Raw genomic sequence first — 25,697 nt, forward strand, 5'->3', positions numbered from 1 at the left:
TCTCCCTAGCTTGCTTCAAAAACTGGTGCATGGATTCTGCATCCATGGAATCAACAAATCACAACTCAAAACTATTTGAAAAAAGATCCAAGAAGCAAGCCATGGTTTTGTCACAAAGTGAACACTAAACTACGTAGACATATCGTGGTGTTCTTTTCCTCCATTTCACAGATACTAAGGCTCACTCCAGCACTTATTTGTCTTGCTCACCATTTTATAAATGGGATGTGATTTTAGTATCCCAGTGTATATAATGGTTCTTGAGCATCCATGGAATAGATATTACAAGTACTGAGTTGGGAAAGACCACAAGGGCCACCCAGTCCATCCCTTTGCTATGAAGGAACACACAATCAAAGCACTCCCAACTGTTAACAGACTTACTGTCAGATGCCACCAAGCTCCTGTTCAAAACTTCTGTCATAAAAACTCCACACTCCGAGGCATTTTGAACAGACTTGCTGCTAGGAACCTTTTTCCTAATGTTTAGGTGGAATCTCTTTTCCTGTAATTTGAATCCTTGCTCAAGTGTCCTAGTCTTTGGAGAAACAGAAAACAAGCTTGTGCCCTATTATATGACATCCTTTCAAATATTTAAAGGTGGCTATCATGACACCCCTTGATTGTCTTTTCTCCAGGTCAAACAGACTCAAGCCAAGCATATCCTCAAGCTGTGAGGAGAGGTGGGCAAGAAATAAAACTCCTCCTCCTCCTCCTCCTCCTCCGCCTCCGCCTCCTCCTCCTCCTCCTCCTCCTCCTCCTCCTCCTCCTCCTCCTCCTCCCTCTAGCCAAACAACCTTAAGTCGCTTTTCATAATGCAGAGTTTCCACACTTTTTCATCATCTTGGTTGCTCTTCTCTGCACATTCCAGCTGGTCAGTATTCTTCTTGATTTGTGGTGCCTAGAATGGACACAATATTCCAGGTGAGGTCTGTTCAAAGCAGAACAAAATGGTACTATTACAAGTATTGATCTAGACACTGTACTCCTACTGATGCAGTTTAGAATCACACAAATACACACTATGTCACATGATTGATTCACATCCAGCTTGTGGTCTACAAATACTCTTAGATCCCTCTCACATGTTTGTACATGGGGTCCTAGTACCAAACCTCAGCACATACTGGCATCTTAATGACCAATCTAGAACACTAAAGTATTGGTAATTCTTTTCAATACTTTACTTTTCCAGATCAATTATTAAGAATATAATGAAATCCTATATATACATACAGAGAAATGAATCAGACCAGCTCTGCACATGGGGCATTTTTTGCCCCATTTTGCCACTTTGTTTCACCGCAAGGACAGGGCCTGCAGTGCACCATCACATGATGCCCAACAGGCCCTGCCCACATTCTTCCCAAAGTGGAGGGGAGGCGTCGAAAGGCATTTCCTTTACCATTATGGGAAGGAAAGTATATTTTCGGTACCTCTGACAGAAATACCCACACCTTCCTCCCCCTTTCCCTGTATGATGGAGAAAAGGGCAGTGGGGCATCATGCATTGTCATACGTTGCCACCCTTTCTCCTATCTGATAGGGTCAAGGTGACAACACACCCTGTCCTGTCCCCACCATGTGATGGAGGAAGGAGGAAGGGAGCACAGGGCACCACAAGCCACCCCACATGCCTTTTCTTTCACCGGTGATTGCTGGCACAATGGCACAGCCCAAAAGGGCCGTGTAATGAGGTCCCTATTGAGTTTAGTGATACCCAATGTTCTACATTAATTTTAAACCACTTAAGGATGCAGTGAGCTGATGAGTACATTGCAACAGTCTTATTGTAATATATGTTTTGCTTTGTAAAACATGATTACAGGAAAATGTTTAAAGAAATTATGTCAAAGAGACATGTGTGAAGTCTTTCTAAGAATGTTTGGCTATGTGCATGGCTACTGATGATTTATCTAAGCATGATCTTCCACATCTTGGTTGGGGAGACCTGAATAGGTTACATCCCATTTGCTAGATCATATACAACTTGTCAAATGCTGAAAGACGGCTCGGAAGCTCCAACTAGTCCAGCGTTCGGCAGCCATGATACTAACAGGAGCGGAGCGCAGGGAGCATACAACTCCTTTGCTGCACCAGCTCCATTGGCTGCCGATTTGCTACCGGGCTCAATTCAAAATGCTGGCGTTGGCCTATAAAGCCCTAAACGGTTCTGGCCCAAGTTACCTATCCGAACTTATCTCTGCCTATGAACCCACCAGGACTCTAAAATCTTCTGGGGAGGCCCTGCTCTCGATCTCGCCTGCATCACAGGCACGGCTGGCGGGGACGAGGGACAGGGCCTTCTCTGTGGTGGCTCCTCGGCTGTGGAGCGCCCTTCCCATGGACATTAGATCAGCCCCTTCGCTAATGGTGTTTCGAAGAAAACTAAAAACCTGGCTGTTTGAACAGGCGTTCGGATAAATAGTGCAATGAACACGATGAATATAGGAAACAGAATTATGGATGACGAATTGGATCACGATTTTAGTTACGAGACGTTAATGTGTTGTTATTGAGATGTCATTAGTTTGTATTTTATACTGTTAATGTTTTTAATATTGTATGTTGTTGGATTGTCTTTTGCTCTTGTTGTGAACCGCGTTGAGTCGCCTACGGGCTGAGAAACTGCGGTATACAAGCAAAGTAAATAAGTAAATAAATAAATAAATAAATTCCATTCTTTCTTCCTGCATCCAATCATCTTGCATTTCCATTGGTCCAGGACAGCAAAGGGAGGATGGGAACTGAAGTCTATCAGCTCTGGAGAGCCAATTCTTGTGTGGGTGATCACTTATTTTGCAGTAGCTTTTGGCTGGGTTCAGATACCTTCTTTTTCTTCTTTTCTTTTAATGTTAATAATGGATTATCAAACAATACTACAGATCTTGTCATAAACCTGGTGGCTATATACAACTATATAGGGGAATCTTCACACTTATGTAACAACTGACTGGAATGAACATAAGGGTAGGGCTAGACAGAGAATACAAGGAAGAGAAAATTCAGAACCCAGTCAAAAGAGAAAATCTTGTTGTAATATTTGTATAAACACACGAATACATGCATACACTTTTGACTTCAAAGGAAAGCGCCCACTGTATTCATTTTAAGACTAATTTTATGTATTTTTTATTAAAAATACATAAAATACATTGTGGAGTAGTTGTGAGAATAGAAATATTTCCATTATTACAGCCATTTCAGAGGTAGTGTTAACAAGAGATATGATGCTTGTATCCCAGGAATTATATTTGACTATTTCTCATACTAATATATGCTAATCAACATTTCTATCCCTTCTGATCTTTGCTGGAATTTCACAGTAAATGAATCTATCCTGATTTTACTCATGTTTGTTTGGTTCCTTTAATTAGTCTTTGTGAAAATGAAAGCAGAACTGTAACAAACCAACTTAGTAAACCCCTGGAGTTTTATATTCATCAGTCATCCAATCAAAAATGTATCCTTCTGCATGTGATTCATTATCAACCAACTGCAGACTCCATAATTAACATGTAAAATGCAGATTAAACAAATCCAGACGTTTGCTTCACTGTTTGACGTGGTACTTTGTGATATGTCAGCACATGGCAATTAATTTTATGACATTTTCATTTGTTTCATTGTCAGCTTTGTCACCTCAGTGGGTTAGAAAAATTAAATGAAATTGCCATCTGAATTTCATAAAGCAAAATTTGTTGATTTGTGGAAAAAAGATCTTACACTTTGGCTTTATGCCATTCTAATGGATTAATTGTATTGAACTATAAGTTGTCCTTGAATACCCAGTTCAACGTTAGGTAACAACACATTGATTAAATACAGCTTATTTAAATATATTTAAATTAGAGTTTGGAAGTATTTAGTTATTTGTCATTAATTATACTTAATTACTACAATTCCTTTTTCAGTTTGAAGATATAACCACATCACATTACAATTGCAACTTAATGAAGGATGGTGTCACATCTTTTGTGATGTAACAACCAAAACATTTTGATTACTTTTAAAATTATGAAAATGTGTACTCACTATACAGCAGAGAAGAAATTTGATATGGTTCACTTGCTGTCTAACACTGGGCTTCATGGTGCTGCTTCAACTTTGTAGTAAGCATTAATTCGTTTTACATGGGAGGGAGCATAATGTTCTGCATCACATACCAATGGTTTTTAGCATTTAGATGTTTCTTAAAAGTATTTGATTCAGTTGCATTGAGAAATGAAGAAAGCAGAAAGGTACCTTATAAAACTTCGTACTATGACAACAGTCAACAATTTTGTGGACGTTGGAACTATAACTACAGCTAGTTTTTGGTATACTATCTTGTGGCCTGATCTATGATCTCACTGATAAAATACAGTTCCTGAATACCATTCCACTCTCCACACAGTAAGATGCAAACATGATCAAGAATGCATCTGCACTGTAGAATTAATGCAATTGGATACCATCTTAACTGCCATGGCTCAATGCCATGGAATCATGGAAGTTGTATTTTCACAAGGTTTTTTTTGCCTTCTCTGGCCCTATAAACATTGACCATTTAATGCAGCTTGAAGCTAGCTTAAAAGTGTGGTGGCCAAACAATGAACTCCCACAAAAGTGTGCAAAAGAGAGCCCTTAATGCACACAAATGCTCTGTAGTTTGTGTAATCACAATCTAAGCCTCAAATGGTTTCAGGATTTCCTATGCAATCATCTGCATTCCTATGCAATTCCTTTGCAATCACAGCAAAACAGTTTTCTTGAACACTAGTTTGAAATTGACTTAAGAGGTCAGTGATCAAAGCCAAAGAGTGCTGGTGCCTCACCAAACTAAAACTCCCAGAATTCTGCAGCATTGAGCCATGGCAGTTAAAGGAGTTAGTGTCAGTTTTATTCAAGTAGAGGTAACGGGTTTAGTTCACATCCCAACTGCACTTCTGATTTGTACATTGCTATCCGTATATAAAGAAACTGGGCTTTTGCTTCTGTTGTGAGATGGTGTAAACTGCTACATTTCTGGAAAACATGATCACGGGGACAGAATAGTTCTTCACTGTGCACACTTGAGGTCCATCCAGACAGGCCCTGCCTCGGTTTTTACTTGAGGTGTCCAAATGATGCCGCTGGTAAAAATTAATCAGAAATAATTTGATACCCCATTAGATCTAGGCATTCCTGAAGGCCCGGGTCTAATGAGTATTGGGCCTGTGGGGACACAGCCATCTTGCTTCTTCGGGCTTCCAAAAGCCTGGAGAAGCAGGATGGTAGCCTCCCTTCCAGCCCCCCATTCCCTCCCCAAAACTTGGGGAGGCTTGCTAGGCATGGAGGGTCTCTCCAGAGAGCTGTGGAGTCACTTCAGTATGACGCTGGAGGGGGGGGGGGGGAAGGAATCTAACGCAATTCCATAGCTCTCCAGAGACGTCCTCTGTGCCTGCCAAGTAAGTTTTGGGGGAGGGAATTGGGGGCTGAAGGGTGGCTGGATGCCTTCTCAGGTCAACCTTTAGTTGACCCAGGAAGGCACTTAGCCACCCTGAGAGGGAAATCCTGGGGTTGTGGGAGGGGATGAGGACTACAATGTGGGAAAAAACAGGTTCATTTAACCCATCTCTACCCACACTATAGTCATGTCTGGAAATGCCCTTGGTGCTTCAGCCTTCCATGATGGGAAGATGAGCTCTCTTATAAAATCCACATAAAATAACAAAACCAAAGAGTTGGGAAAGTGCACACACAAGGAATGCAGGAAATCCACAACTCCAGCATATCTATAGGTGTCTATTCAACAGCTCCTGAAAAAGCTCTAGTGTAAAATAAACCCCTATCTTCTGGATTGGCTTGTTCTGCTATTTGAACAGTGTGTATCAACGTTCTTCCCAATATTTAGTCTCAGCCTCTTCTTTGCAATTTGAGTCTATTGGTTTGTGTCTCATCCTCTAGAGTAGGGGTCTTCACACTTTTTAAACAGTGAGCCAGGTCACAGTCCCTCAAACTGTTGGAGGGCCGGATTATAATTTGAAAAAAGAAGAAGAAAGAATGAATTCCTATGCACACTGCACATACCTTATTTGTAGTTTAAAAAAACACTTAAAAACAATACGATAATTAAAATGAAGAACAATTTTAACAAATAAAACTTATTAGTATTTCAATGGGAAGTGTGGGCCTGCTTTTGGCTGATGAAATAGGATTGCTGTTGTTATGTGCTTTCAAGTTATTTCAGACTTGAGTGAGGGCTGGGTAAATGACTTTGGAGGACCACTGCTCTAGAGCAAAAGCTGGATCAAGATCTTGACCCCTTGCTAACAGCGTGTTAATTTTAACTTTGGTTGTAATAAGGGTTGTATGTGTCAAATGTGTTGGTTAAATGTTTTGTTATGGGCTAATCAATAAAACATATTCTACTCTAGAGCAAAAGGAAGTGTTATTCTATCATGTTGCGTCTTAAGCATATCTTCTTTAGGTTAAACGTTCTTTAAAATTTCCTCATGGGACTTGGTCTCCAAGGCCCTTAGCACAAAACAGATTTAATATAAATATGCAATCTGATGCTGTTGCTGGCATGGAAGTCCTTTGCCTTAGGCTACAGAGGAGGTTATTAATTGTGTGGTTTATAACGTTTCATTGACCATGTGATGTGTATAAGGAAATATATTTTCCATGATGAGTACTGATTTGAAATGCATAAACTGAAGGATTTAAATGCCAGCAACAGCTCCAGTTCACTATGATTATATAAGTTAAGTTGGTGTTAATAGTGCTGGGACCTATCAACTTCCTAAAAATGGAATGCATCAATAACCTATTGTGGTAAGCACAGATCAGGGTATAACTTGATAAGCGATTGATGTTGATGAAAAAATTAAAAATATGAAAATGAAAAACTCCTCTCCCCACTGTAAAATTTGTTTTGTTTATTCAGTCTTTATTTTCACATTCTTCAATGCTTATTTTATGTGTATTTCTATAACTGAAATATTTAAAGCTGTCATATATATGTATCTGTTGAACTGATGTATTAATCTAGGGGTTACTGAAACCCCTGGACCCCAGAAGGATCCCAATACTTGTAGCCCAAGGAAATGCCAAGAAGATCCTAGTGGTAAAGTCTGTAGGTGACCTTTCCCTCAGAAACTCTGTCCAGCTAACCTGTGCAGATGACTTCTGGCCTGAATCTACAGTTGTACAAGTACGCACACACACTCACCAGGTGGGAACACAAGGTAAATCCCATCATCCCTTTAGGCAGTGGGTGTAACCACCTAACAATACATCTGTATATCCACCAATGAGCTAATCCCTAGGCAGACCGAAAGGTCATGGAATTACTTAATGACCTGTTTTTGTCTCTGCCTGAGAGTCCATCTAGGTGTGCCAACATTCATTATTTTGCCAACCTGGACCCATTGTCCCACCTGGGCTGGCAGGAATACAACAATAAGCCTCCATCAACCTATACCCTACACACATTCCTTTCCCCATGTACCCATGAAAGTAAGACTCAAGAAACAGTCACAAACCTCAAATTGAGCAATGACATTAAATTTCTCACCAGACTCAAGAGTCCAGTCAACTCCAGTGGTAGATGGGGTGCCTCAGTGAATCAGCACTTTATGTTTGATTTGAGAGCATACTCTCCTGTCATCCACTTTGACTGGATAAATAAAGCTTCTGTTCTTTGCCTTCAATCCATTTGTGTCATATTCAGTCTTTTGGAGCCAAGGCATGCTGGGATCCCAAATCCGTGAAATTGCAGAAGCTAAAATCACATATCATTGGGATCAAAGTTACAGATTTTGATATGACCTGTGAATAAAGTTGAGAGGCATTCAGTGGAGAGAGGAAATCACCAGCACTGCCTCAGAAACCAGTTGACCCTGGCCACCACTGGCATTTTCCCAAACAGGCATTCCATAAAAATAAACCTGTGCCACAGTAGAAGGGCTGGAACTTTTAAAAATTCTCCTGGGAGGACTAAGCTCTTAGCTTTTGTCACTCTACCCAGAGAAGGACATGGTTCCTTTTTCTGATAAAACTTAGGACCTCATCACATTGATGAGGTCCAGCATTCTGATTCACCAGCCTTTGTGGTAAATCAAGAGGCAGCGGAGCAATCACGGCACCCCGCTCTCTGCCTTGCCACCAGCTTGCACTTTCCCTTCACACAGGGGAAAGTGTTGACATGCAGCTTCCCCCCTGCATTAGCCCCATTGTTTCAAATGGAACACGGGGAAGCTCCTGTGTTGGCAGCGGAACAGCACTTGTGTCTTTTTGATTTACCCTTTTTCTGTTTGCTATGTATTTATGTTTAAGCTTGCCGCATAAAGAAAATGATACTATTCCTTAAGATCTTGGCTATATAAAGAAAAAAAATCTGCAGACCCAATCCAAAGTCTTGTGTTGTGGTGAGAACTCATTACAATCCTGCAGAATTCTTAACAGTCTGTCTTGGTATTTCAAGATGGCCTGTCCTGAACAAAATCCTGCAAGCTAGAGATGGCACCAGAGGTACCTGAAAGCCTATTTTGTGCCTCATAGACAAGGAGATGAAACAATGTTTTCTGCACAAAGGTACATCTCCTTCCAAGGCCCTTGCATGATTTTGATGAGCTCCCTGCACTGGCAGAAAACCAGTCGGACACTATTGGCATGGTTTCCAGGGCTGTCAGTGGTTGAAGGCAAAGTTTTCACTCCAGGAAGGCAGGAGTTACCAATACCAACAGTTTCAGTCAAGGTATGTTCTTCACCTACCCTCTGTTTCCTTTTGGATTGTAAATATGTCACTACTTCTGGTGGTTTGGCATGGGATTGGATCTGGATAGACCAGGACAGCATATATATCATTCCTAGTGGGGATTTCTTTAGGGGCCATAGAAATGGAGGCAGTATAGGTCACACCCAGCTTGAGTGGCTGATTCAGGAGATAGAGGATCCAAACAGATAAAACACCCATGTGGCAGCCCACCAAAAGTCATTCAAGGAGTAGCCAGCATTTGCACTGCATGTTGCATCAGGCAACAAGGCTGGACAATTCCTGGATCCGATCCCATCTGGCTCTGCTGTCTACAGTTGTAACTGTTAAAAGTTGTGATCCTTTTCTCTCTTGGAATTTCCAAGTCTGTGGCTTCTTTTCTGAAGCATGACCCTCAAGATTGGACACTGCAATTAGCATAGGTTTTCATTGTTGTTGTTGTTGTTGTTGTTGTTGTTGTTGTTGTTGCTATTGTTGTTGTTGTTGCCTCCCAAATCAGAATATGGAATGGAAAGGGTTTTGGTTGGAGGGCCATATTATGCCCTTTAATCTCTGTGAAGTGGGTTTTCTTTTGTCAGTGAATGTTGCCTATTTTCTCTCTTTCTTGATATCTATCTCTTTTTATGTATCTGATCAGATGAATAGAGGTGCAAAAAGTTTTTAATAAAATAAAAATAAATATGTATATGCACACATGTGTATGCACAAATACAAATTTAATCCTTTAAAAAGCAATGTGAGAATTCGGTTTGCATTACAGTGGGTTTTAACACAAAATTTAAAATTAAAATTGCAGTATGTTTTCAGGCAAAAATGAAAAATGGGTTTAGTAGAAGTATATGCATGTCAGATTCAATATAAAACTTGGCAAGCAATTTCAATCCATTTACAACTGAGTAGTCCCATTGATTCCAGTGGAATAAGTTTCTAGAAATGCTGGTAAGAGATCTGAGCAATTGCTGTCTAACGTATTCATACACATTTAGTTAAATGTTTCCACTGAGCAAACAGCTTATGAATATGAAGGCAAATGTTTGTCTGCTGTGTCAATATTTTAATAGTAGAATATTTTCCAGGATGCAAAACAAATATAGCTGAAGCCTGGCAATAAGAGATCCATATTTACCCAGAAGTAAGTCCTAATGTGTTAAATTGGGCTTACGCCTGAGTAAGTCTGCTCAAGCTTGTAGCCTGAGTTGGTGCTTTTATATTTTTTAAATATTGTGTTAACAAAGCTTGTTAAAGATACTTTTTGGATGATAGCTCTTAACCAGCAATAGCAAAGGAAACTGTAAAATAGTTTGCAAATGGAGAAGGGGGGAAAGTGCAAAATAGAACCACAGCCTATTTTGCACCTTGAGCATGCTGGGTAGGGAAGCTACAGACTCAGAAATTACTTTTCCAGGCTCCTTGTGTTAATTATGATTAGAAGTTTCAAAAGATCACAAATGATTTTCGAGCTCTAGGAGCAATGCTAAAAGAATGTAATGTACAGGTGGTCTTTTCATCCCTCCTCCCTGTTGTAAGACACGGACCCACAAGAGCCAGAAAAATAGTACAGGTCAATGACTGGCTTAGAAAATGGTGTCAGGAGGAACGCTTTGGCTTCCTCGACCATGGCCTGCTATTCCAGGAGGATGGCCTACTGGCAAGGGATGGGGTGCATCTCACACAAGTAGGAAAACACCTTTTTGCTCACAGACTCGCAAACCTCATTAGACGCACTTTAAACTAGGTCCACCGGGGGAGGGGGACAACAGCCTCGCGAACACTACTTTACCCATAATGTCTGGGAATCGCCAGAAGGCTAAACGGAGGGCTGCACAAACACAACAAGGACCAAGTACCAAAAGCACAATAATCCCAATTAAACAGCTCAAGGGAAGATCCCAGGGGCTCACATGTCTTTACACTAATGCACAGAGCATGGGAAATAAACAAGATGAACTCCAACTTCTAGCACTACACCACAAATATGATATCATAGCCATCACTGAAACCTGGTGGGATGACTCCTATCGCTGGAATGTAGATATCGAGGGGTATAACCTCTTTCACAGAAACCGAACAAAGGGGAGAGGAGGCGGAGTAGCCTTATATGTCAAAAACTCTTATGCGGCAGAAGAAATTCAAGACAGCAATCTGGGAAACCAGCTTGAAATCATCTGGATAAGAATCAAGGGAACTGGGACTCAAAAAGATATCGTTGTAGGCATCTACTACAGACCCCCAAGCCAGGAGGAAGATCTTGATGAAGTCTTCTGCCAACAGTTGACCAAACAGGCACAGAAAAGAGATGTAGTAGTCATGGGCGATTTCAACTATCCCGATATTTGCTGGAAAACAAACTCGGCCAAGAGTACAAGGTCCAACAAATTCCTCGCTTGCCTTGCAGACAATTTCATGGTCCAAAAGGTAGAAGAGGCAACAAGGGGATTGGCTACTCTTGATCTCATCCTAACAAATGCGGAGGACCTGATCGATGCGGTCGAAGTGGTAGGATCCTTAGGGGCAAGTGACCATGTGCTCCTGCAATTTGAGGTACAAAGGAAGGCCGAACCTAAGACAAGTCAAACCCGCATTTTGGACTTTAGGAGAGCTGACTTCCAAAAAATGAAGGAAACGCTGAGCAGCATTCAGTGGACACAGATACTAAAAGACAAGGGAGCTACGGATGGATGGGAATTTCTCAAGAGTGAAATACTCAAGGCGCAATTGCAAACCGTGCCAACAAAAAGAAAAAATAGGACAAGTGCAAAGAAGCCAGAATGGATGTCCAAGGAACTTCTAACTGTGCTAAGACACAAAAGAGACATGCACAAGAAGTGGAAAAAGGGAGAAATCACCAAAGAAGAATTCAAACAAATAGCCAACACCTGTAGGGAAAAGGTCCGCAAAGCTAAAGCAAAAAACGAGCTCAGACTTGCCAGGGACATTAAAAACAATAAAAAGGGCTTCTATTCTTATGTCAGTAGAAAAAGGAAAAACAAGGAGGCGATAGGACCTCTTCGAGGAGAAGATGGGGCAATGCTGACAGGGGACAGGGAAAAGGCAGAACTACTTAATGCCTTCTTTGCCTCGGTCTTCTCACAAAAAGAGAGTCTTCAACCTCAGCAAGATGGAGTGGATGAGGGATTGGAGGACATCCAACCCCAAATTGGGAAAGAAGTCGTCCAGGAATACCTGGCCGCTCTTAATGAGTTCAAGTCCCCAGGGCCAGATCAACTACACCCAAGAGTACTGAAGGAACTAGCGGAAGTCATTTCGGAACCATTGGCAACCATCTTTGAGAGTTCTTGGAGAACGGGAGAAGTTCCAGCAGATTGGAGGAGGGCCAATGTGGTCCCAATCTTCAAGAAGGGAAAAAAGGACGACCCAAACAACTACCGTCCGGTCAGCCTCACGTCGATACCGGGCAAGATTCTGGAAAAGATTGTTAAGGAAGCGGTCTGCAAACACTTAGAAACAAATGCAGTCATCGCTAATAGTCAACATGGATTTATCAAAAACAAGTCATGCCAGACTAATCTGATCTCTTTCTTCGATAGAGTTACAAGCTGGGTAGATGCGGGGAATGCCGTGGATGTGGCGTACCTGGATTTCAGTAAGGCCTTCGACAAGGTCCCCCATGACCTTCTGGCAAGGAAACTAGTCCAATGTGGGCTAGGCAAAACTACGGTGAGGTGGATCAGTAATTGGTTAAGTGGACGAACACAGAGAGTGCTCACTAATGCTTCCTCTTCATCTTGGAAAGAAGTGACAAGTGGAGTGCCGCAGGGTTCCGTCCTGGGCCCGGTCCTGTTCAACATCTTTATTAATGACTTAGATGAAGGGCTAGAAGGCATGATCATCAAGTTTGCAGACGACACCAAATTGGGAGGGATAGCCAATAGTCCAGAGGACAGGAGCAGAATTCAAAACGATCTTGACAGATTAGAGAGATGGGCCAAAACTAACAAAATGAAGTTCAACAGTGACAAATGCAAGATACTCCACTTTGGCAGAAAAAATGAAATGCAAAGATACAGAATGGGGGACGCCTGGCTCGAGAGCAGTACGTGTGAAAAAGATCTTGGAGTCCTCGTGGACAACAAGTTAAACATGAGCCAACAATGTGATGTGGCGGCAAAAAAAGCCAATGGGATTTTGGCCTGCATCAATAGGAGCATAGTGTCTAGATCTAAGGAAGTAATGCTACCCCTCTATTCTGCTTTGGTTAGACCACATCTGGAATATTGTGTCCAATTCTGGGCACCACAATTCAAGAGAGATATTGACAAGCTGGAATGTGTCCAGAGGAGGGCGACTAAAATGATCAAGGGTCTGGAGAACAAGCCCTATGAGGAGCGGCTTAGGGAACTGGGCATGTTTAGCCTGAAGAAGAGAAGGCTGAGAGGAGATATGATAGCCATGTATAAATATGTGAGAGGAAGCCACAGGGAGGAGGGAGCAAGCTTGTTTTCTGCTTCCTTGGAGACTAGGACGCGGAACAATGGCTTCAAACTACAAGAGAGGAGATTCCATCTGAACATTAGGAAGAACTTCCTGACTGTGAGAGCCGTTCAGCAGTGGAACTCTCTGCCCCGGAGTGTGGTGGAGGCTCCTTCTTTGGAAGCTTTTAAGCAGAGGCTGGATGGCCATTTGTCAGGGGTGATTTGAATGCAATATTCCTGCTTCTTGGCAGGGGGTTGGACTGTATGGCCCATGAGGTCTCTTCCAACTCTTTGATTCTATGATTCTATGATTCTATGAAGTTCTGTCTCCATAAGGGCATGATAGCACAATATTCTCAGAGTCATTGATCTATGTTTGTCTTTTGCAGGGTTCACCCTGCTGAATTGCAACTGTTAAAAAACACAAAGAGGATTTCAAAGTTTTGCATCTGATTGGGATTTGGGGGCATGCATGTATGTAGAATTGTAACTAAACTATAGTATGAAGGCCAGTAATTCTAATTTTTCAAACATCTTTGGCACATGGAACTTCAGAGCCTTGTAGAATGCAATTTGTGCATTTTGGTTTGCTAAGGAAGGTATTGCTCTTTTGTGCATTTTGGATTTTCTTGCATTTTGGATCTTTCCTTTAAAAAAAACCACGAAGAGCACAGCACTGAGAGACTGTGCCTAAATGCAATGCAATGGCTGGTTACTGTGATTGAGGAACATTGGATCTCACATGGATGAGGTCTAGCGCCATGATTTGCCAGCCTCTGCAGCAAATCATGGCAGCAGTGGAATGGCAGTGGGGCAATCCCGGCACTCTGGCTGCCAGCTGATGTTCCCCGATTGGCCATGGAGCCGCACCGGATCACTGTACTTCTGTAAATGCCCCATGTGATGAGGCCCATAGAGACCAAAGGCTATAGGCAATAAGATAAATGCTTATTATGAGAACTCCATTCTAGGCTAAGTTGGAGGGTATGCCAGAGTTTGCTGAAAACTCTGGAGTATCCCATACTTTAGGAATGTCTGGACAACTGGATCATGTCTGATCAGACTGGGTTTGTGGTCCAGATCAGAAATGTTCAGTCCCTGAACTACTCATTAACCCTATTACTACTTTTGTCTTTTAGAAATTCATTTAACGCTTTAAACAATGAACATGGTTGCATGCCCAACAAATGCAGATCCAAGAAATCAGTATAGCCCCATCTATAAAAATGAAATAGGTAGATGTGAAAGTGACAAAACACAGCAAAACTTGATAAAACCCAAGGAGCAATAAAGCAATAGTTTCTTTAGTCTAAACCAATTTGGAAGAGGTCTTAGAGAAACAATCCATTTCCATTGGGCTGTACATCTGAATGTTTTGCTACATTAAAACAAATATTTTTAAAAGTAGTGGTAGTTCCCACTTGTAGAACAAATTGCAAAACACAGATGCCATTTAAACAAAATCAGAAAGTGAGTAACACGTGTTTCAGACAGTGGCTCCTTCACCTGGTGTTACAGAGATAGTAAAAAGCATTACTTTATTTTAAAATCAACTCTGCCAAAGTATCCAACTTGTCCTTTGCATAGATAACATTATTTGATTTCTCTCAGATATTTCATGCTTCACTGTTGCTTTCTCTGAGCATAGTGCACAATTTAATTTGTATTGATCAAGTGGTTTACAAAATTAATCCCTGCAAGCAAATCCCATTCAAATTATCACCAGTAATTTTGAAAGCCATGGCTTAGTTTTACAAGAATCCAATCAAAAGACCAGGTGGAATTAAAGAGCTATTTTACTGACTAGCTTGAAGCCCACATTTAAAAAGATGCTATGACTAGTAGCAAAAACAGCAGCAGAACCACCAAGCTGGATCCAATATTGTTTTTAATTTCTTGCATATGTATTTTTCTGGTGAGATACAGTGGACAGGAATCAGACTGAAGACTGGAACACTAGGAAGGTTAACAAGAGTCTCTTACAAATCCAAAATTGACTTGAATATCAACAGCTCTAAATTGCAATTTAGTTAGGCTGCATTTAAGGTGCTTGGTAGCTGGTTTTATATAGTTAGTTTTGTTCCAATATAGATTTATGTAGATATCTCGTATATATTTCTCTTTTTTTCATTTTCCTCCTGTTCTTTTTATGTGTGTTATTTTTGTATATTGATTATCTGTTGTGACTGGATGTTATGAACTAGTAGTGAGGATGTATGCTTCAAGCTCTGAAATTAAAATAAAATGTGCTATCTTTTGTAGAAATAATTGCCAGCAAAATGGAATTTGAATATTGGGAGAGGCTAATATATCCCGTCTTGGACCATGGATGAAAACAACTGGCTGAAACAAGCACAGATTGCATTATATTCCTTAAAGAAGATGGGTGATTCTATTTAACTGTATTGAACCTATTTGTGTGGCACATATTAAATTTAGATCACACCCCACACTGGTTCAAGTCCACTTCAAGTTAATTATGCCAGGACCAGCATCAAGAGGCCCCCAGCATCCCAAGCAGGACAAACAGATGGACCTTGCCATGAGTTTCCCCACTCTCTCTGAAAACAACAACAACAACAGCATCATCAGCAACAAAACAGCCCTCTGATCAGCATCAGGCTACTGAGACTATGGCTGACACATTGATTTCCCACAGTACAGTGGAAAAAATCTACTTTGGCTAAATTGTGACCATGTGTCTTGCTTTACAGTGGCATTCATCTGTTTGAAGTGTTGTCAACAGCCAATGCTGAAAACACTGAGGTCTTTAGGTGGATAGGTTGTTCAATGCTTTCACCTCAAAGCACACCAACAGTTGTCCTTTCATCTTGAGTCTAGTTGTGTCATAAGCGACAGTGTGACCTGTAGTGGTCTTCTGCTGAATCTTAGTAGTCTGACAAGGGAGAACCTACCAGCAGCACTGCTACCTTCCATAAAGCCTGCAGTCTCACTACCATGGAAAGATAATGATTTGATCTTCATTTGCTCAGATGCACATATAGATTGCAGAAGTCAAAATCTGATACCAAAGTCATCTTTGTTTGAAAGCCGCCAAGATTTGGCCCACAGAATATAGCTGAAGTATACTAATTATGATTTGCATTAGCACTGACAGAAACATTTTAAAATAATACAGCAGGGGATCAAGGGTTTATGACTTACAAAGGGTCCATGAACTGGGCACAAATTGATTTTCTCCCTTTTGATTTCATTTCTGTGACTTTGAAAAGTGTGCAGTAGTGCATTTTTCTGGGGAGTGAGTCCATAGCTTTTATCAGATTATCAACAGAGTCCATGACCCCACAAAGCTGGAAAATCACTGTACGAGAGCAATTTTTGAAAATACTAAAAAAGAATGTGTGTTTATGCAGGTAATGAAGCCACAAGGTTTACACTGGCTCTGCATGTATGTGTGTGTGCGTGTCTGTGTGTATGTAGTGGGGAAGGTATAAAATGTAGGTTGTCTCATTATTTATATTCTAAACTTCACATTCCTATATCATTACAAGGATACCAGTGCTGGTTTATTTTTTGTAGAGTAAGCATTCTGTATAGCAAAAGTTCTGGTTTTCCTTTTGCAAAAATAACAATAGCAAAACTTTACTCGGCCCACGAGGTCAAGTAGTTCAATGTGTTTTGCTGTCACCTTTTGTGTGACTTGGCATTGCTTGAGTTTTCAAAGCTGAGCATTTAAAAAGTTGATAGCAACTTTCCTGGTGTAAAACAGAATACAACAAAATATTGGCTGCCTGTAAATTCTTCCTTCTCAGAGTGTCTGTAGCATTAGAAAGAAATTAAACCAATTATAATAAAAATAAAACAGTTTTTAAAAGAAATAAGTTCCACCTCATTTTAGGTTTTCTTCTTCTTTTTGAATAATGTAACATAGTTTCCAACATTTTGCAGATGAAAATGGGAACATGCATGTCCATGCAACATTATACTGTGGTTGTGGTTGACCTGGGAGGGTATGAAGCCAGCCCTCTATGTACCCCAAAAATGAAAGCTTTTGGTGTGTAAAAATGATGTCCCCAACCTCCTGACACATCGTTTTGAGATGCCAAGAGCTTTTGTTGGAGGGGCCTCAGCATGTAGCCATCCCCCCCTTGTAAGTATTTGGGGTAAATGGGGGGCTTAGGATTAGGGTGGGAGTTCCATCTTGCTCCTTCAAGTTCGTGGAGCATGAAGAACTGGGATTGCAGTGGGAATTGACCCCCAGGATCATGGAAGTGGTCCCAAGAGAAAATCCCCACAGCACCACACCTGGAAAGATCTGGACCTTACATTAAGATCCGGATCTTTCCAGGTGTCAAATTTGTTTGGAATAAACTGGGAAATCCCAGTTTACTCTGGATTAATTCAGGTTTACCAGAGGCATCCAAATTACATGTCCTGTGTTTTGGGCCTATCTGGAAGAACCCTTAGACCCCTGTCTTTTGCAAGGCACATTTCCTCCTAATATTAGTATGAAATATACATTTGGGGGAGGAAGAATACTAATACTCTTGTCGTGCAACCCAAATAGGCCCAGAGAAAGAAAATGAGTCCATAGTTGCTTTAGATGTGAAAGTTGCCAGACACTGCAGTCCTTAATGTTTTTCTTAATCTTAGCCACTCACTTTTTCCAGCTAGTATAAGAAAATATTCTTATGCTTCAAGGTAAAGGAATGTTTAAGGTGAAATATCCCCCACATTTATTCCTAGGTTTTATTTATCCACCCCACCTGCAGTGCCAGAGGTTTGACACTATATTAGACTCTCCTATAATACTAGAGAGAAAGAAAATCCTGCTTTGATGCCTGTGTTGGGCTTCCATTCTACCCACATCCTCATCTCTCCCTTTCCCGACATACTTCGGTGGTATTCTCCAAGTTCACCTTGAAGATATGAAGATGCTCGTGAAAATCTCTTAAGTGAAAAAGCCTCTGATTGCCAATTTTCAGATGAAATTGCCGATCTCCTTTTCATGATTTTTTTTAAAAAACACTTCAGATTCCACATACCTTTGAAGCAGTTTCACAATCATTGTCTAATCTTCAGGTGGTTGCATGAACCAGCCATTCAAATGGCAGAGACAACCTGCTCCTCTAATTACACTTTAATGAGCAGCACTAGGAATGGCAAAGCTAAAGTGTGCAATGTAAAGATGCTGGCACAGAAGCAGGGAAGGGCACTTGGCAGGGAAACTGAAGTTTTAGCTATTCATTTCCTTTATGGGCTCTGCCTGTGGAAAGGGTTGTCTTAAACATGATTTATTGTTTTGGTCTGGGTTTTAAGGGGTGTTGGAAAATGATGTAAAACAGGCACAACCTTCTTTTAATGAGAGTGAGCAATAAGCTCTATAACGTGACAGAAAGGAGAGCATAAATTTATGGGAGGGGGGTTGATATTATTATGAAAAGGGATGAAATGAAAAGGCTAGTAATGAGTTGTCACCATTTTAAGAAGGAAACCAGCTCAATGGTAAGAAGGAACAATACAAGGTGATATAAAAGACTGTCAACCTTTACTTTGTTGTTTATTCATTGTCGCTTCCGACTCTTCATGACCTCATGGACTAGCCCACACCAGAGCTCCCTGTCAGCCGTCACCACCCCCAGCACCTTCAAGGTCAAGCCAGTCACTTCAAGGATACCACCCATCCATCTTACCCTTGTTCGGTGCCTCTTCCTTTTTCCTTTCCCTTTCCCCAGCATCATTGTCTTCTCCAAGCTTTCCTGATTTCTCATTATGTGGCCAAAATACTTCATCTTTGCCTCTAATATCTTTCCCTCCAATGAGCAGTCTGGCTTTACTTCCTGAAGTATGGACTGGTTGGATCGTCTCACGGTCCAAGGCACTCTCAGAATTTTCCTCCAGCACCACAGTTCAAAAGTATCTATCTTCCTTCGCTCAGCCTTTCCTATGGTCCAGCTCTCACATCCGTAGGTCACTACTGGGAATACCATTGCTTTAATTATGTGGATCTTTACTAGTGTGAAGAATTTGGAATAACTAGTGTGAAGCATTTGGAATAACCATAGTAAGGACAAAGCTTACTGGAGGCCGTGCAGTTTTCATTTCATCAAAGCCTTTCTGTATAGGGAGTATAAGGATGTCTGTAGATGGAAAGAGATGGAAAGAGATGGAAAGAGTTTTCATACAAATTTCTATTGGTGTAGGTGGGTTAAAATGCATAAATACTATAAAGATCTTGGATGGGAGATAGCCAATAAATACTAAGTATTGTAAGCAACATTTAAGAAAGAGAACTAGCAAACTACCTCTAGGTATTCCTTGCTTCGCATAAACTATGGAATTAATGGGGTCACCATAACTCAACAGATGACTTGAAGGCACAGGGTGGATTTTGACAGACCAGATATGACCATGCTGATCCAGAGTGGTATATTTTGGATCAGCATCACTGGAAGCTGATCCTCCGAGCCAGCTAGGGAACTGAATGGCAGCTGCATAGTCAAGCAGTGTCACCACTTGCCTGTGAACCTTACTTCATTCCCTTAATCTGGTTTTTGCGGTTTCCATCCATCAGGCACAAAAATGAAGCTGGATGCTGCCTGGCACTTGGGTGATGTCTATTGCAATGCAATCCATTGCAACGAAGTCATGTGAGAGAGAGTAGAAAAGGAAGGAAGAATTACTCTCTCATTTTTTCCCTTCCTTCTCTGATCGGTTTCTTGCTCTGGTTGTAATCACTTCAGGAGCCAAGCAGTATCCAGCTCCATTTCTTCCCCTTTAGGCACCACAGACACAATAACAAGGGGACAAGGTTAGTGCCATCTTCTTTCTCCAGGCTGATTGAGCCCATGGGAAATGGGATGGTGGTTTAACCAGCTATGGCTGTTGCCAAATAGGAAGTGGCACAGCTGATCACACATGCTTGAAGTTGTGGTTTACTCCTGGGAATTTTGAGGAAGTGCCAGAGAATCCTACATCTATTGACAAGCTTCATGACTACATCAAGCTGAATTAAAAACCATCACAAAGTTGATTTGCGATAGGTAAAGTGTCAGTGAAGATGAACTCAAACAGAAATTTGGGTTAGAAGTAGGAGAAACAATCTCAAAAAACATGGAAGCAGTAGTTACAGATAAATCATGAACCAAAGAGATTGGATGTCAGTTAATTTTGTTGGTGCAACGATGCAGTGTTCCTTTTCATGAGTTGTGAAAAATAGTTTGTTTCAGCAACACACACCCTACTACTCTCCCTTGTAAATCCTCCTTCTCAAATATGGGTGGATTCTGAGGCTAGAAAGTGACAGTCTTGGTTTGTAAGAAACCAAGGCATTATCAGGATGACTAGCTGCAATCAGCATTGAAGCCCTTTCAGCATTGATAGAGAAAATAAAATTGAACCCGTGACCTCACTAGGAAGAAAAGACTTTGCATAATTGATATTAAATAGGGGGTTAAAGAAATCAAATTTTGAACATGTATCAAAAGGAGATAATAATTTTCACAGCCTGATCTGATGAATTCCAAAAATGCAAGCATGAAAGGAAGACATCAATTTGAAATACTTCTTGTTGTTCATGAATGAAGGAGGAATGTAGGGAATGAAAGTGTGACTCATAATAAACAATTATTCCAATTTTTGCAATTCGGTATTATGAGTCCATTTTTTGGAAACTTTGGCCACATATACACTCACTACTTAGGTTCGTATAGACAGAGATCAGCCATGTGGAAGCCAAATGCTGGGTAGGGCTTATCCGGGATAATGCAGGGCAGGTCACCATAACACAGTTTTGTAGTGTGTTACTCAAAGTCAGGGGAAAGTCTAAATTCTGGCACAGAACTCAGGTTATTCCCTGATTTTGGGCCAACTGCCCCACTGCCACCCTGTGTTTCCCATGGTCAGGCACAACGTTGCCAGGCATCATGGATTTTAAGGGACAGTCCCTTATTTAGATAAAATGTCTCACCTGTAATTGTTCCGTATTTCCTTCGATCACATGTGCCTATCTAAGCATGATCTCTCCTGTGGCCCCATGTGATCCCCCTTCCCCTTCTCCGTAGGCCAGACGCAAGTGCTATCTGGATGGGCATCGCTATGGCAACATCTTCACCACAAGGGGCTTATTTTCACCTTCCAAACCTGGCAACCCTGGGTCAGGCAGCCTAAGGACATGGGATGGCAGTCCCCATCCCCTCCACCCTCTGTGTTATGGTGACATGGATCTGACTTTCCTGCCATCATGTACATTGCAATGGGAAAGGAACAGAGAGAGAAGGAGGAATTCCTCATCTCCTCCCTCCTCTGGCATGCTGGAGCTCCAGTCAACGATGGTAGAGAGGCAGAGCCCATATAACAGCCAGAGAGCACCACAACATGTAGGACAAGGGAGGGAACAGGAAGTGTAGCTACTCATTTGGGTGTTTGTCTTGCCTCCAGGGGGTTAGGTTCATATCATGGGCTGATCCAGCATGGGATATGCCAAGTCAGCCCTGCAGTATCGATCAGTGTAGATCCACTCTTTGTCAGCCCCAGTACTTCCAATGGGAGGTGCAAACAATGCTTTCTGTGAAAGAATATCCAAGGAGAAGATTGGCATAATGGTATAATCCTAAAACATTACTGAACTTAAGAGTTGTGAAATTTTTTGAATTCAAGAATTAAATAAATGATACCAGACCCTATTTTTTTAATTTGCAGTCATTCATCTATCATTTTGAATTGTCAACTTTCTAAGGCATGTTTTCAAAATTTGTTAACTTTAAAATTTGAGGAGACAGTTTTTTTAATTGGTTCTCTTTCCTTGTACCTGCAAGCACAATATAATGCATATCTGTTTCTTCAAAATACACATTTGTTTCTCATTCAGGGAGAACATTAACATCTCTTTACACTAGAACAGTATGTACCGTATTTTCCGGGGTAGGAGACAACTGGGCGTATAAGATGACCCCCAACTTTTTCATCTAAAATTGAGTGTTTATGATATACTCGCCATATAAGACCACCCCTCTTTTTTGTAGTAGCTTGAGAGAGCTTTCTTCTCTCCAGGCTTGAGGGTCATCTTCTGCCGGAGGCTCATGGTGAGGGAGAGCTAGCATAGGCCAGTGGTGTCGGGGACAGCCCAAAAGTCTCCATGGCAATGAGGCTTGCCGTTTGTCTTCCCCGCGCCCTCCTTCCCTCCTCCTCCTCCTACTTCTCCTCCTCAGGCTGTGCCGTTCGGGACGCTGAGGGTGGGGGAGGCAGGCATCCGCCCTCCTGCTGGAGCAGGGCACCCGAAGCTGCTGCTGCTGCTGCTGCACCCCTCCGGCACCATTTGGCTCCCTCTGTCAGGCTTCAGTCTCCCCAAGGGGCTCCTCTACTCCATGCCTGCCTCAGCGGAGGAGGAAGAGGTGGAGGAGTAGGCGATGTGAGGGAGCCACTGTGTGATGGAAAGGAGGAGGAGAAGCTGCCTGGAAGACCTGAAGCCTTTGCTTGGCACCCTTGCCAAAGTAAGCACCCACCCTTTAAGCAACATTTACTCGTCCCTTCCAAAATATTTAATATAATAAATGTTATACCTGGCATATTAGATGACTCCTGACTTCTGAGAGAATTTTCCAGGCTTAAAAAGTCATCTTATATGCCAGAAAATATGGTATATATAAATAAGAGTTTTAAACTGAAGTTTCATACAGCACAGGAAAAATGCTTAAAATACTTTTGAATGTTTTGCAAAAGATGATATATGAATGTTAAAATAAACAGATAATAACAAAATCAATGTTTAAATTATCCACTGTTTAAGTGCAATAAACAAATCCCCATAGTTTATATCAAAAACAAGTAATGACCACAAGAGCCTAGCAGTGATTGGTGCATGACTGTTATGTTTTTAGACTGCAAAACATGAGTGTGATGACTGTGGTTGCAAATTTAGCACTTAACTGAGAGCTAATCACTACCACATTATCCATTAAGTTAATACATTAGTTCCTTTCTTAATGGCTCAATCTGTTTGTGAACAGTGTGGTTTAACAGAACTGTTTCAAAAGCCCTGAATGCCCTTGATAAAATGCAGCAGTCACATTTATTCCTGCCTGTGCCATTCTGACTCTACTGTCAGCTTACCTGCCTGGCTGCAAGTGTCCATCTGATGGGAGCCTGAGGCCATGCGAGGCTATCCCCAGGTGCAATGTGGCTAGGCAACAGCCGCAAATCACATCCCAACTCTCTCCGGCGCCTGTTCTTTTCTTTATTTTAGCAGCTGTGTGCAGCGTGATCAATTTAAGCAGGGCGTGACAGATGTACGGGAAGCCAGGGCTAATAAAATCCCCAGCTTTCAGTTGTGTGAAATCAAGACTGCTAATGCCCATTACAGTGTGTGTGTGTTTAATGTACACACATGGTGAAGAGAAGGGGGAAATATCCAAGCAAATGCTGATTAAAAGCTTAGGGTTTACAGAAAATTTCACAGTGCCTACATATGTGGTGGACCCAGACTGACAAAAAAGTCTCAAATGTTGTTCCTGTCCTTTTTGATTTTATACAGGGATAAATTATGCCGATCTAGAGAGCTGGTATAAAAAGTCTTTGATTTTCCCATTGTACTGCTATTAATTCATTCCGACTCGCTGAAATCCTCCCCTTTTGTTACATGTTTTTAAATAAGAAAATGTACATTATATATAACAAATAATGTATAAATGCACATTTGCATGAAACAATAAAAAAGAAAGATCAACTTTAAATGGTAGAAACACAAAGTTGTGAAAAGGAAACATATTTGAGGCAACAAAATGTGTGTTGGCGAATGTAACAGCAAGGCAAAACCTGCACATTCACATAGAGCAATAAAAAAGAAAGATCAACTTTAAAACGGTAGACTCACAAAATTGTGGCACAATGATAGGGGCACAAAGGGAAGAGGCAGAAGCATTATTTGTTTCACACTGTTACTCATTCCAGCCTCCCTCCCTCTCTCGCTCCCTCTCCCTTCTCTTCATGAAGCCAAACATACTAGTAATAAAAAAAACCCCACACAAAATCAACTAACCAAAAACTTCCTCAGAGTGGATAAGAGCAAAGCAGACAGAAATCTCCCAAAGACAAGAGCACGAGGCATGGAGGCTGCTCCCTTGAAGCCGTAAAGCCCTGTACTCTTGCGCAAGCGCTCCCTCTTGCTCTAGCTCTTAACTGAAAACACTGCTTGTATATAAAGCAAAACCTGGGCCAAACAATAGCTCTTAGCTCAAAACACTCTTAAGTCGGTACACTCTTAAGTTGAGGTTCCACTTTATATCATCTCTAGGAATGTTCTAGGTCCTCAAGCAAGCATATATGGTAATTTCCAGCAGAAGTCATTCATTCCAACATTACCCATATCCATATCCAACGCAAGTTCAAGAATTAATCACTTATGGATATGGACGGTTGTACTGCATTTTAGAAAACAACACAGATTACTTTCCCACTTTGTACCAAAACTCTTCTATGAATGGAAAATGTCTTCCTTTGTTTCTTTGACAAAGCTTTTAATAGTCAGGTCAAATAAACATGCATGGCTAAAGAAAGTGTGTTCATATCAGCTTGTGATGATTGTTCCTTTTCCTTTAGACTTTTATGGTTCAAGAGATCACTTAGTCACATCGCTACCTAATTTATTCTCTTCACCTCTGTGCTAAAATCATTTCCCAGTCCCAACAGCCACTCTCAAGCTATCATTTCTCATTCTCCCTTTTCCACCCTTGCAAGCATCAAACACACTCCCACACTCATTGACTCTTCCCTTCAATTTATGTTATTTACCCAAAGCACTAACTCATAATACATCTTATCATAATCACATCATAATGCAATTATGCACAACAACGTAAACAAATCAAGCATCTCTTTATGGTGGCTGGCACTACTTCCATTGGCATCTCCCACAAAGCTTCTGATACTGTATGTCAATATTGCACATTAGTATTCAGGCGAATATGCTGTATGTATCTGTGGTGATGCTACACCTGCTCTTTTTTATTAAGTTTATCTGCATATATACACTTAGTTCTCTGTATCCCCAAATTCTGCATCCATAGATTATATGAACAATGGCCTGATTTTTTAAAAAAACAAAATCCCAAAAGCAAACCTTGATTTTGCCACGAAGGGTACCATTTTCCAGCATAATTGTATGTAATGGGGCTTAATCATCTATAGCTTTGGTATCCATGGGGATCTTGGAACTAAACCCCAGGAGATATCAGGGGTGTATTATATTTCTTCTAAAGTACCCAAACCTGTTTATAAACTTCAGATAATCTTTTAAAAAATTCAAAACAGAAGGCACATTCTCTAAGGGCAACTGTGCATCTTGGCTTGAACTTTCCCACCTCTGTCTCTTCTCAGGGTCCAAAGACCTTAAGCATCTTCATAGAATCTGTTGGAGGTGTTGACTTAAGAGTCTTCCCAAGTCAGCTGATGGTTCCTTTGGGAGCTGATGGCATAAGCACTCTTTGAAGTTAACTCTAATCCACAAAATGTTATATCATGAAAAATCTGCTTTAGAGCAATGCATTCTATAAAAATCTGTTCCAAAG

At 41.2% G+C, this 25,697-nt stretch overlaps 1 long non-coding RNA gene across 1 annotated transcript; it reads right to left on the reverse strand.

The window, feature by feature from the left end:
* Positions 1-781: 781 nt before the first annotated feature.
* Positions 782-23,421, reverse strand: LOC137096741 (uncharacterized). The gene is made up of 3 exons (XR_010909703.1): positions 23,245-23,421; positions 19,216-19,274; positions 782-901 (listed from the first exon to the last, which is right to left on the reverse strand). It is a non-coding gene; the product is annotated as an uncharacterized lncRNA (long non-coding RNA).
* Between the last annotated feature and the right edge of the window lie 2,276 nt (positions 23,422-25,697).

This window comes from Anolis sagrei, chromosome 3 (assembly GCF_037176765.1).
Source record: "Anolis sagrei isolate rAnoSag1 chromosome 3, rAnoSag1.mat, whole genome shotgun sequence".
NCBI lineage: Eukaryota > Metazoa > Chordata > Lepidosauria > Squamata > Dactyloidae > Anolis > Anolis sagrei.